This window comes from Podarcis erhardii, assembly GCF_964252035.2.
Source record: "Podarcis erhardii genome assembly, chromosome: 6".
NCBI classification, from domain to species: Eukaryota; Metazoa; Chordata; class Lepidosauria; order Squamata; family Lacertidae; genus Podarcis; species Podarcis erhardii.
Window position 1 is genome coordinate 86,267,989 of NC_138510.1, and position 13,485 is coordinate 86,281,473.

Genomic DNA, 13,485 nt, shown 5'->3' on the forward strand with positions numbered 1-13,485 from the left:
CGCTGAGCTCAGTGCGCCCAGACTTCGCGCAGCTCTCCGCAAGGCACGGGAGCCCTGCGCTGGGCTCCCGTGGCTTGCGGAGAGTGGCCTGTTCTGGGGGCTGGGGTCGGGGGAAGCTCACGCCTGGGGGGGAAATAAATTCCCCCCCTTTATCCCCCCCCAAAAAAACTAGGTGCGCCTTATGGGACGGTGTGTCCTATAGGGCGAAAAATATGGTACATGAAAATGATGTACAGATGGTATATTCCACCAGTAAAATTGGCAAAAATGTACAAAACAGAACAAAAGAACTGTTTGAGGTGTAAAGAAGGGGAAGGTACATTTTATCATATGTGGTGGGATTACAAGATTATATATATATATATAATGGGAAATGATATACAACAAATTGAAAAGAATGTTCAAAATAACATTTCTTAAAAAAACAGAAGCCTTTTTGTTAGGTATTTTAGGACAAGAGCTGCCAAAATTAAAATGGACATTATCTATGTAAGCTACAACAGCAGCAAGAATTCTAATAGCACAAAATTGGAAGACTGGAGAAGTACCATCTAAAGAACAATGGCAAGAAAAATTGATGAACTATGCAGAATTAGCGAAGTTAATGGACAAACTGCAAGAAAAGGACAAGAGGGACTTTGAAAAAGAATGTGAACCTTTTACAATATATTTGCAGAAACACCAAAAAATAAAAAATAAAACATGGACTCCTTGGCAGGATTTAAATAAACATTTACAATTTTGTTTACATTAAACAAGGAATATAACACTGTGATAACATAGTATTGTATATAAACAGCAGAACGTATCATTTGATTTAATAAACCAGAAATGGAAGCTGAGGGAAGTCAACCGGGGGGGGGGGGATGAAAAACTAATATTTAGTATTGATATTGGATATTTGTTTTGAAAATGGAAAATCAATAAAATCTTTAACAAAAAAGAAAGAAAGAAAACGGGGAGGAAACTAACCATTTGGATTGGACTTTAAAAATATTTGAGATATTTCCCCTCATCTTTTATAACTTTCCTACAACACACACACACATCTCCTTAAAATAATTAGTGCTAAAAAACTGGCCAAATTGGTAGGCCATCTGTTTTAGAAAAATACCGAGGAACAAAAGTTAGATAAATGTTGACCAGTGCCATTTGTCTGGACATTCATTCTGCAAAATGAACCTTTTTGATGCTTTAAAGAAATTGCTAAAAAGAATCCTGGAATTTTAACTGTAAATGCTGATGTTGAGATTTTATCTTTCAGTTCGCTCCTAAGGGCCAACACACATTCAACTATACATTTCAACAGGAATGTAGTTTACAGTTGTTTTAATATTGTGCTCACAGGAGGGAGGAAGACACACTTGCTTAACTCTGTTGAATTATATCAAATAATTGTTGAGAGAGAGACTTGCACTTATTAGATGCTCAGTTGTATCCCCAAAATCAAGACCCTCCCCATTCAAAGATGACAGGTGTCTATGGTCCCTCAGCACATAAGTATGATTGTATTGTACTTTTTTAATTTTAATGCTAGACCTTCTAGCACACATCACATATGATGTGTCTTTGAGGGGCAAAGGGTCACTTTTATCTGATGTGCACACATGCAGTGCCACTAATTTTTCCATACCTGCGTATCACACTGGTATTTAAGAGCTTTGCTCTCCGCCAGGGTCATTCCAGACATCCTTTTCATTTTGCATTTACGGCTATTGGTGCTCATGATGCTATTAGCATGGTTATACGCTGCTCTGCTTTCAATATTTTTTTTGCAGAAGTTCCAGGTAGGGCATACTACTTCATTTGCAATCACCGCACAGCTTCCTGCTGAAATCCAATAGCTTTATATATGCTGTAAACGGCCCAGGTTTTCGTTTTCGTTTTGGTTTTTTTGCTCCACTTTTATTGCACTATTGTGCAAAAGCATCCCTCCGGGTGGCAATAATGCCATAACACTGGGAAAGCATGGCAGAGAAAGAAAGAGAGTGGAATGCCGTATACAAAGTCCAGTTTCAATCCACCACAAATGCCCTAGTAATGTATCAATGACATGTTCCATAATGTGCACCCACCAAAGAAAAAGAAAAGCATGGGGGGGGGCAGTTTGTTCCTGGACAGAATTCAAAGTACTGGTTTTGAAATATGACACCATAAACATCCTAAGACCATAGTTATCTGAAAGACCACCTGCTTTCTCATAGCTGCACAACTAATAAGAGCTTAAGAGCTTTATTGCATGCTCTGTTCCTCTGGCCGGGTATCCTTCTCAGCAGTAGCACCGTAGTTATGAAACTTCCTCCTTATATGTGATAGTTTTTTCATTCCAGGTTTAAAAAATGCCCTGTTTCCCCAGGCTTGTGATAGCTTTTAATGTGTGTGCTTTCACTTTCAATCTGCTACCAGAGATGTTTCTATATTTGTTGTTTCTTTATTTTTATTGCCATTGATTGTCAGGGTTTTAACATGTTGTGGTAAGCTGGAAATCAAATGTGAAGTAAAACGGAAAGGTGAAGTAAATAAGCAAACACAAGCCCACTTCATTCTCTGCTCCTCCATAAATTTTAGATAGCAAAGACTGATTCAGTTGCTCAGTATTTATGAGATCAAGTAAACGGCGCCGCAGGAAGAGCACAAAATCTACCAGGCACCCTTTTTGCACAAGGCAAATAGCGGCGACAGGGAATTATAGATGAGCCGCATTGTGATATTTCACTGCCATGTCCTCCTTCCGAGATGTGACTTTGACCCACTTCAAAAACTCACTGGGCGAGAGAGAGTATCTTTGCACAGCCAAAGAGCAGAGATACCCTTTCATCACTTGTGGAAGACATCACTTGTGGCTAGGTACCCCACTGGCGTTGGCTTCCATATTACACTGAATGCAGGGTCGAGCTGTTTATATGTAAGTACACTGTGGTCTAAACCACTGAGCATTGGGCTTGCTGATCAAAAAGTCGGCCGTTCGAATCCCTGTGACAGGGTGAGCTCCCGTTGCTCAGTCCCAGCTCCTGCAAACCTAGCAGTTTGAAAGCATACCCCAAAGTGCAATTAGATTAATAGGTACTGCTCCAGCAAGAAGGTAAACGGCATTTCTGTGCGCTGCTCTGGTGTCAGTGTTCCGTTGCGCCAGAAACGGCTTAGTCATGCTGGCCACATGACCCAGAAAAACTGTCTGCGGAGTGGACAAACACTGGCTCCCTCGGCCTGTAAAGTGAGATGAGCACTGCAACCCCAGAGTCGTTCGCGACTGGGCTTAACTGCCAGGGGTCCCTTTACCTTTTTACACCTCAGTTATCATACACACAGATGCACACAGTGCAATACACTCATTGACTGCTACATGTGAATAACTGTACAAATAATCAGCTCAATTATTTGCATTCATGCCTCATGGCATGGCCTGTTGAACAGATGCCTCCCTCACATTTTCTCTCACTCCATCCGACAAGAGCTGTTGTTGGGTTAGTCCAGACTCCACACAATCATGCTGGCTGCTCATTCTGCTGAGTGGGACTCTAAGACACCCCTGTAAAGGGACCCCTGACCGTTACGTCCAATCGTGGACGACTCTGGGGTTGCCAGGCTCATCTCGCTTTACTGGCCGAGGGAGCCGGTGTACAGCTTCCGGGTCATGTGACCAGCATGACTAAGCCGCTTCTGGCGAACCAGAGCAGCGCACAGAAACACTGTTTACCTTCCTGCTGGAGCAGTATCTATTTATCTACTTGCACTTTGTGCTTTCAAACTGATTGGTTGGCAGGAGCCAGGGACCAAGCAATGGGAGCTCACCCCATCGCAGGGATTCGAACTGCTGACCTTCTGATCTGCAAGCCCTAGGCTCTGTGGTTTAACTCACAGCGCCACCCATGGCCCTGTACTACCCTTCAAGTTCTGCCCTGATGGCAAGTCTACTTGATACGCAACATTGTTCTACACAGATGTAGTCTCCCCATAGGGAAAAAGATGCATGCATTGTGACATGTTTGTTATAATTAATTACATGGCCTTAGAAAGCCAGCAGTTGCCGTGCAGAGTTATCTGGCACAGTAAAAGCCATTTGTTCAAAAGGAAATGGAGAAGATAAATAGGGACAGTCAATGAAACACTTAAAGCCTATTGGTTTCAGTGGGATTCGAAAGACATAACAGAATCTGTATGTACTTGCTGGGGGGAAGTGAGCGATGGCCGTTATCTAGATATGAACACAACAGCGCGAAAGAAACCGCATATTAGCAGAGGTTGTTTGGGCTTTCTTCATTACTTGCCCAGCAGTAGCCCTAGGCAAGGCAATTAACATCTTTGCCTGTCAATTTATATAACTATAAAAGAAGGATAATGCTTTCCCACCTCATCACAAGGTTGTTATAAAAACTAATTAGTTAATGCTTGTAAAATGTTTTGAAACTGTAAAGAGGTATGTAAGTACTAAGTACTATCATTATTATATCTTAATAGAATTGTATGCCTGCGCAGGCATAAACTCACTTAGTGGAACCCATTAATTTCCAAAATGCAATGCATTTCTGTATTCATATCACTCTTGGCTGGCTGATTATTAGTACCAATAAGTTGTGTGTTTCCAGAGGCTTGGGGCGTCAAGTGCCAACTTGCTGAAATCGTACCAGAGAACATGGCTTCTAATGCAGAAACCCAGCATTTTAGAAGAAAGCTAGGCATACTGGGGATAATTCTTACAGTCACTGCTTTGGGAATTGTCTACATGTGGTGTGGAACTGGGACTGCCAATGTAGTTCTCACCACATGTCTGAGCAGCAAGGAAGGGATGCTCATACAGATGGTACATGTCATCCCATCAGGAGGGTGATGCGAAAGAGGGCTAGTCCGTCAGCTGAGAGCCCACCACCAATTGGCTCTGTCTCTCCATGAACTGTTCCCATTCCAATGAATCATTATATCAGCTACTGTATAATTGTAAGGTGCCCCCGTGTGCTTGTTTTCCTCTTCTCTTCCCCTCTACAATGGTACCTTGGGTTACATATGCTTCAGGTTACATACATTTCAGGTTACATACGCTTCAGGTTACAGACTCCGCTAACCCAGAAATAGTACCTCGGTTAAGAACTTTGCTTCAGGATGAGAACAGAAATCATGCTCCGGTGGTGCGCCGGCAGCGAGAGGCCCCATTAGCTAAAGTGGTGCTTCAGGTTAAGAACAGTTTCAGGTTAAGAACAGACCTCTGGTACGAATTAAGTACTTAACCCAAGGTACCACTGTATTTTCCTTTTATGTCATGTCTTCTTTAGTTTGCAAGCTTGTAGATTCTACTATCTTTTAGTTCTCTTTTTAAAGGTTTCTGTTGGGAGCCTTCCCAGCTGAGGAGCAGGGTAAAAATGCTTTCAATAAGTAATAAATAATAACAATATACCCAATTCATCTGAGCACATTCTTCTCGTTTATAAGAATATGCAAAGTGTAGAGGAAGTGAACAAAGAATAGTTTTCTCCCTCTCTCATGATGACACTAGAATTCAGGTCATTCAGTGACAGTGATTGGTGGGAGACACAGTCCAGGGGTTGCCAACCTGGTGCCCTCCATTTATTGTTGGACTATTACTCCCATCAGCACCCACTGGCATGGCTGGCTGTCATAGATTTTGGAATTTGTGGTGTCTAACAACATCTGGAAAATGTTATATTCATCCACCCACAGCCATTGGGAAGAAAGCCAAATTAAACTGATATTTCCAAGCATTTCGTGTTTCCAAGTAGGAGATAAAAGTGCTACCAACTTCTGTGGAAGTAATCCAGAAAGTTCTAGGGAGAATTATATTCCCCTGAAGGACTGAAAAAGCCATAGGCATGCTTTAGGCCTGTACTGTCACAATACCTCAAGCCACATTAGTAAGTCCCTTTGCATTTCTCGAGTAAAACTTGTCCATTTGAAATTACAATGGTATTTTTTAAAATGGAAAAAAAAATGAAACTGATGACTCTGGGTGTTTCTGTGCTCTTGGATGAAAACAAAGAAGTTCAAAGCCCTAACAAGTGACACTCCATCTGTACTGGATCCAGAGTAAGTTAACTTGGGTCTGACGGAAACCAATAATAAATAAATAAAGGCTAACATTTCCTGTTGAGTCACATCTGGATCCAACCCATTGTTTTTGTTTCTTCCAGACAAGTCTGCCTTCATAGAAAATATAGTCAGGGTTTCCCAAATTTGGGTCTCCAGCTGTTGTCGTTTTTAACTACATCTCCCATCATCCCTAGCTAGCAAGACCAGTGGTTGGGGCAGGGCCAGATTAGGTTTGATGGGGCCCTAAGCTACTGAAGTTAATGGGGCCCTTTATATGTCCAGTTGTCCTTTGTCAACAACAAATTGTCACTTTTTTGTGTTGAATATATGCTATATGGTAATTTATGGACCTAATAGGTATCTAAAGCCATTTGCACATAACAAAATATGTATTTTATCAAAGTAATTGTTGAACTGAAGTTCAATTAAGAAGAAGTATATTAATAGTGAAATACAATTAAGATGAGAATATATTAATAATGAAATACAATTGTTGCTGTTGTTGTTTAGTCGTTTAGTCGTGTCCAACTCTTTGTGACCCCATGGACCAGAGCACACCAGGCACTCCTGTCTTCCACTGCCTCCCGCAGTTTGGTCAGACTCATGTTCGTAGCTTCAAGAACACTGTCCAACCATCTCGTCCTCTGTCGTCTCCTTCTCCTTGTGCCCTCCATCTTTAAGGTCAAAACCAGCACCTTAAACCTCTGGTTTCCCAGAATCTAGTCCGATACTTTAAGTACTACACCATGTTGTTGTTGTTGTTTAGTCGTTTAGTCGTGTCCAACTCTTCATGACCCCATGGACCACAGCACACCAGGCACTTCTGTCTTCCACTGCCTCCCGCAGTTTAGTCAAACTCATGCTGGTAGCTTTGAGAACACTATCCAACCATCTCATCCTCTGTCGTCCCCTTCACCTTGTGCCCTCCATCTTTCCCAACATCAGGGTCTTTTCCAGGGAGTCTTCTCTTCTCATGAGGTGGCCAAAGTACTGGAGCCTCAGCTTCAGGATCTGTCCTTCCAGTGAGCACTCAGGGCTGCTTTCCTTAAGAATGGATAGGTTTGATCTTCTTGCTGTCCATGGGACTCTCAAGAGTCTCCTCCAGCACCATAATTAAAAAGCATCAATTCTTCGGCGATCAGCCTTCTTTATGGTCCCTTTCATGGATCACTGCCTTGCTGTGGCGAAGGGGCTTGAATAACTCAGAGAAGCTATGAGCTATGCCGTGCAGGGCCACCCAAGATGGACAGGTCATAGTGGAGAGTTTTGACCAAACATGATCCACCTGGAGCAGGAACCGGCAAGCCACTCCATTATCCCTGCCGAGAAAACCTCATGGACAAAGGCAACAGGCATAGAAATACAATTAAGAAGTATATACCGGTCCATGCAGAATGTTGGCACCCTATATATAGAAATGAGCAAACGAGTGATATTTTAGGGAGCAGGCTAGCAGGCGGGGCCCATTACTTACATCATAGAAGTCTACACAACACAAAACACTGTTGCTGTATGTAGGTTTTATTTTATTTGGTTTTTATCTTATATTTTGGAAATGTACATCCAGGTTTCCCCCCCTTTAAATTCTTTTGGGGCCCCAAGAGAGTGGGGCCCTAAGCTATAGCTTGTTTAGTTTATACGTAAATCCGGCACTGGTCGGGGTGATGGGAATTCTAAAAACAACAGCAGCTGAATACCCAGGTTTGGAAAACCCTGAATAGATGCACTCTAAATAATATGGCGGGGGGGGGGGAGGAATCCTCTTAGAGACAGTGTTCTTGAAAATATGAACAGTTCGTAAAAAAAATAATTACTCAAGGGTGGTAACCTTATATCTAAGAGAGCCTTTATTCTCTGCAGATATCTGCATATTCTTCCTATACATTCTTTTGCATGGCTCCATAACCCAGACTGCTAGAAGCTTTGTTTTGCTGCTATTGTAATGAAAGCTGAGATTTTCCAGAATGCAAACGCTGCGTGTGGAACTGGATGGCACACAGAACTGCAGAGGACAACCAGCTTTGGATGTGATTGTGTTGGAAATGTTCTAAGCAATAGGCAACAAGTTCTGATCACTGTCTTGTTTGGCTAGTTCTGACAGAAAACAACAGGTGGCTACAGCATTCTTCATACTGAAATCTCTTTGAAACTAAGCTGTGAACAAGAGCTGGCTTCAGAAAGTGACAGCAGATATGTTTTGGGCATGAATCCATGGCTTTATGTCCTAGCCATGCATTTGAATTCCCTTTGGCATTTTCAATTTGATTTTTCTTAGTGTGTTTTTTTCCCCTCTGAAAGCATGTGTCATAAAAATTGGAAACCAATTTAGCGAAGCCAGATGCTTTCAGTATATAATAATGCACTTGGCAATCTCAGGTCAAGAAATTAGTAATATATTGTATAACTCTGGCAAGGACTAATGTTTTTAAAAAAAAAAATAAAAAAAGATAAAAAGATGCATTAAACTAATAGAAGGAACTGGTTAAATAGAGTTGATTTTTAAAAATAGTTAATTTAACAAGCATCTTCCTGAAATACTAAAACAGTTGTAATCTGGGAAAGGGCATCAAACCGTAAAATGGTATAAGGGATCAGATTTAACAGAGATCTTCATTTCATTGGCAGAGTCAGGCTTCAGGTTTCATAACTAGCACCATGTTGCACTAAATGGTAGAGCAGAGACTCTCTCACTGAGCCAAAAAACTAAAGGAGGCCCCAGTAGCACAACATGATTAATATTTCATGGATGAAATGATCAATAAATATAAGACATTCCAAAAGTTTGGAAATCATTCACTTTTTTAAAAAATCTTCCACTCAGAAACCTATTTAGAAACAGCATAGAAAGTTCAGGAAGGTTTGTGAGTTGAATAACCTTGTTAAAATCAGGATAGGGTAACTAACTGCAGTTTTATTGAACACAGATATCCTTTGCCTTTTACTCTGTGTAGCTTCCTATAGCCCAAGGATGTACAAGTATTTGTTAGCAAATTGGCCTTAAGTAGAATTTGATAGAAAATAGCATACCCTCCAAAATTTCTCTGATGAAAATAGGGACGTTCTATTCCATCATTATCATCATCATCATCATACTCCACCCATCTGGGAGGCTTCCAACACTTATAAAAGCATAATAACATGTTAAACATTAAAAACTTCTCTATACAGGGCTGCCTTCATATGTCTTCTAAAGGTTGTATAGTTGTGGTACTTATCTTCTTGGCTCAGCGGTTGCATAACTCCAACATTGGGTCTGCTGGACCATAAAGAAGGCTGATCGCCGAAGAATTGGTGCTTTTGAATTATGGTGCTGGAGGAGACGCTTGAGAGTCCCATGGACTGCAAGAAGATCAAACCTATTCATTCTTAAGGAAAGCAGCCCTGAGTGCTCACTGGAAGGACAGATCCTGAAGCTGAGGCTCCAGTACTTTGGCCACCTCATGAGAAGAGAAGACTCCCTGGAAAAGACCATGATGTTGGGAAAGATTGGGGGCACAAGGTGAAGGGGACAACAGAGGACAAGATGGTTGGACAGTGTTCTTGAAGCTAGCAACATGAGTTTGACCAAACTGCGGGAGGCAGTGGAAGACAGGAGTGCCTGGTGTGCTCTGGTCCATGGGGTCACGAAGTGTCGGACACGACTAAACAACAACAACACCAACATTCCAGGATCAAATCAGAAACTGGGGTGGCTTCTGTAAATCTGGGACTATTACTGCAACATAGGGACACTTGGAGGATCTGAAATAGGCAGGCTCCAGTTTTGTTGAGGCAGCCAAGGAACATCAAGGGAAACAAAAAGAATTTTGCTTGGCAAAGTTGAAAAGGAAAGTTACATATATATCATTTGCATAATGTGATGCAAAATACAGTGGTACCTTGATTTTCAAATGTAATCCATTCTGGAAGATCGTTTGAGTTCCGAAACGTTCGAAAACCGAGGCACTAAGGGTGGTCTGCAAATTTAATTGAGAAAATTGAGAAATACTCAGCAGAAGCCATTCAACTTCCAAAGTACATTCGAAAATGGAAACATTTACTTCCCGGTTTTCGGTGTTCGAGTTCTAAAATGTTCGTCAACGGAGATGTTCGAAAACTGAGGTACCACTGTACTTCCATTCCCACCTACCCCTCCAATGTCACTGGGTATGTTTTAGTGGGGTGGGGGGTCACAAAACAAACTGCTTAGTATTTTATGACCATTGGCCTGCTCAACTGTGCCCACACAAGTAATGAGTTCAGTACCTTGTCCAACTGCCCACATGAGTTGTAAGAAGCAAAACACTCATCGCTGGGTTAACTAGAGCCACAACTTTATTAACGTTTAACATCAACCTCGGGTGATTATTAACATTTAACATCACTCATTATTGGTTACCCTGCCCCTCATATAGAGATCAAGTATATTATTTTTTGAAACTTTTGTGCACACAAGCAAGCAGGCACGCCCAGCAGAAATGTTATCGTTACTTTTGAGTGATGATAACATATCTGTAACACACCGGGTGGCCCTCTGTGTCCCAGCTGGGGAAAAATAAGGAAAAATGAGTGCTTCGAATTGACTGCTTTTTTCACGGAGTGAAGCCACATTGCTGTTGCTGGAGAGTGCTGACTTTTTCCTGTGGACAATTTGACTTTAAACAACTACCCGTGAGTAGAACGGAAAATTGGATTTACAAAAGTCTTAATTTGGTACCGAAACGGGAAGGTTTCAAACAGGAAGTCCGCCTTTCCCTTTTGTAAATAGATTGAAGCAAAAAAGCTGCAAGCTAAGGTTTTGGAAAGCCTTATGTAAAGGATTAAACTTCCATTGATTAAAATCATTAAACCCCCCTTGGAAGCAGGAGAAGAGGGGGGAAATTTTGGATCGTGTAAGCCTGCAGGAGAGAGTGATAAAAATTAAATTACCACTGCTCTGAACCTGGAAACGGGCTGCCAGTAGATTGACGTTTTGGGAGAGTTCATTGACTGTGAATAAAACATGTTGACAGTTAGTTAAATAAGAGAAATATATTGTTTCCATTGTTCTCTTCTGCGTTTAAAAAGGAGGAAAAGTAACTGAAAATTGAAACTAACTTTACTTTTTGAACTGTGCTTGAAAGGATTGATACAAGTGGAGACTGTTTCCCTCTAGAGGGAGCTTTGGAAACTGTTACAAGAGTGGAGCTGGGGAATCTCCAGCTGCAGGATAAGAACTGTGAGAATCAGGGATTGACCTTGGACCATTTAAGAATGTCTACAGGAGAAGCCTTAGTGAATGCATTTTGTAAGATAAGCTATTTGTTGGAACAGCTTCATAAGAAGACCGATGTTATGACTACTAAAATTGATAACTTGGGACAAAAAGCGATTAATCTAGGACAAAAAGTGAGCACCAATACAGAAATTATTCAGGATTTGGTACAGGAATTTACTTTAGCAGAACAAATTGTGGAGAAGGAGAAAGTTGTTGTTGTCGAACCTAAAGTAATACAAGTGGGAGCCTCAGCCTTACAAAGGCAAATTGAGGACTATAAGTTGAGGCCTTTTATGATTGAAACTAGAAAAAGTCAGATTTTGAGGATCGGAGCCCGGCCTGGACTGGAGAAGGAAAGCTGGAAAGATCCCTCCATGCAGGGATTAACTGACTTTTGGGACATGGACTTCGGTCAGGAGGAGACTGGAGTTCTGGGGGCCTTTGGATTTGGATGAATCTTGAAACATGTCCTGAAATACTTTATGAATCTTAGCTTTAACTATGGAAATCTGGCTGACCTGTCGAGAAGGAATAAAAATATTGTTAGGCCGGAGTTTCCCCGAGATGTGCTCTATAGCATCAAAGAATATGAAGAAGACCTGCAGAAGGAACTTGGAAAAGAGTTAAGAGCCTCAGACATAAGATCTCCAGGTTGATGGACTGTATGGAGTTGACGGAAGTGACTGGCAGAGTCCGAGACCGGGGAGAGGAGATGGTGGAAGAGGATTGGAAAATTTAAAGTCTGTATATAGAAATACTGTAAAATTAATGAGTGATAGAAAAATGTTGGAATGAAATTTTATGGCCTTAGTAGAAATGTTATAAGGAGTTAAGCTTAAATATGTATATTAGTTTTAATGGAAATAAGATTAAAAATATGTTAAGACATTTATATGACAGAAAATAGAGAAAGATGGAAAGGAATTGCTGAAACAATTAATAGAAGTGGAATACAAAAAGGGAGGTGAGAGGAGGTCGATGAAACAAGGGAATGAAAGATAGAATATGGAAAAGGTATGATGTATGCCTTTAAATTGTTTTTGTTTTGTTTTGTTTTGTTTATTGTGTTTAGTTTAATGTGTTAAGGTTGTGTTTTGTATTGTTTATATATTGTATTGTATTGTTTTTTTCTCTTTCTTGTTTTCTTTCTCCTGTCTTTTTTCTTTTCTTTCTTTTTTGTAAACTTTAAAAGTTATAAATATTATTTTTTTTAAAAAAAAAAAATAGAGATGCACAAGGGAAACTGTGCTTTAATGATCAGGAACCTGGCAAAGTCTTTTTTTATATTATGGGTGTATGTTGTGTAATATTTTATAAACACTATCGCCTAATACAAGTTTGTTATAGCCGTTGGCTAGAACAATAAACTTATGAACAGCATTTAACAAGAGGCTATTTGCAGCAGATACTAAAAATGTACAGCTTCATTGTTTAAGTCAGAAGCCAGCTTGAAACCTCCTCCTCTCTCTAGATGATGGCAAGCTTGACCCTGTCGTGTCTCTGGATTCACCTTGCGGGACTCAAATTTCTACACCCCTCCATTAGTTCAGCTGTAGTCTTCTATCTGAATAAGTGCTCTGTAGAGTACAAAAACTCATTTGTTTTCACAAGCATCAACTAGTCCATTAAAGCATACTTTTGTATTATATTAGTGTTGTTAAAAGGAGTGCCGTCTTCGTTGCAGAAGAGAGAGGCGGTAATCAATTTAATGTATAGTTATAGACTAGGAATTTCTTATTTCAAATCCCTGGTGATTTCTAAGATGACAGAAGAACAGATAGTTCCCCTTAGGGATGCTAGCAAAATAAAAGGAAGCTTCTTGACCTTGGCTGACTCCGTATGATGGCAATACTTTCAGCCAAATGGAATCCATCAACACAATCTAAGACAGGCAATGTGTGTAAAATCAATTATGGAATTTTTTTATTTATTTTTTACTGGGCAGGCCAGTAACTAATTTCTACCCAAGAGAGCAGAATGTTTCAAAACTGCAAAAGGCAACATTTCAAAATGTCCCCATCCAAGTTTGCAGAAATACCACCCCTTTGCTTGAAAACTTACAGCCAGCTACAGAGAATGGTAACATTTACATCTGATTACATAAATAGATTACGTTGGTGCCATTTTCAGGCATAATGCTGGTGGGGGAGAGGCTGAAATATCAAGTTCAAACTCCTTCTCCTCCTCCTCCTCTTCTTCTTCTTCAAAGT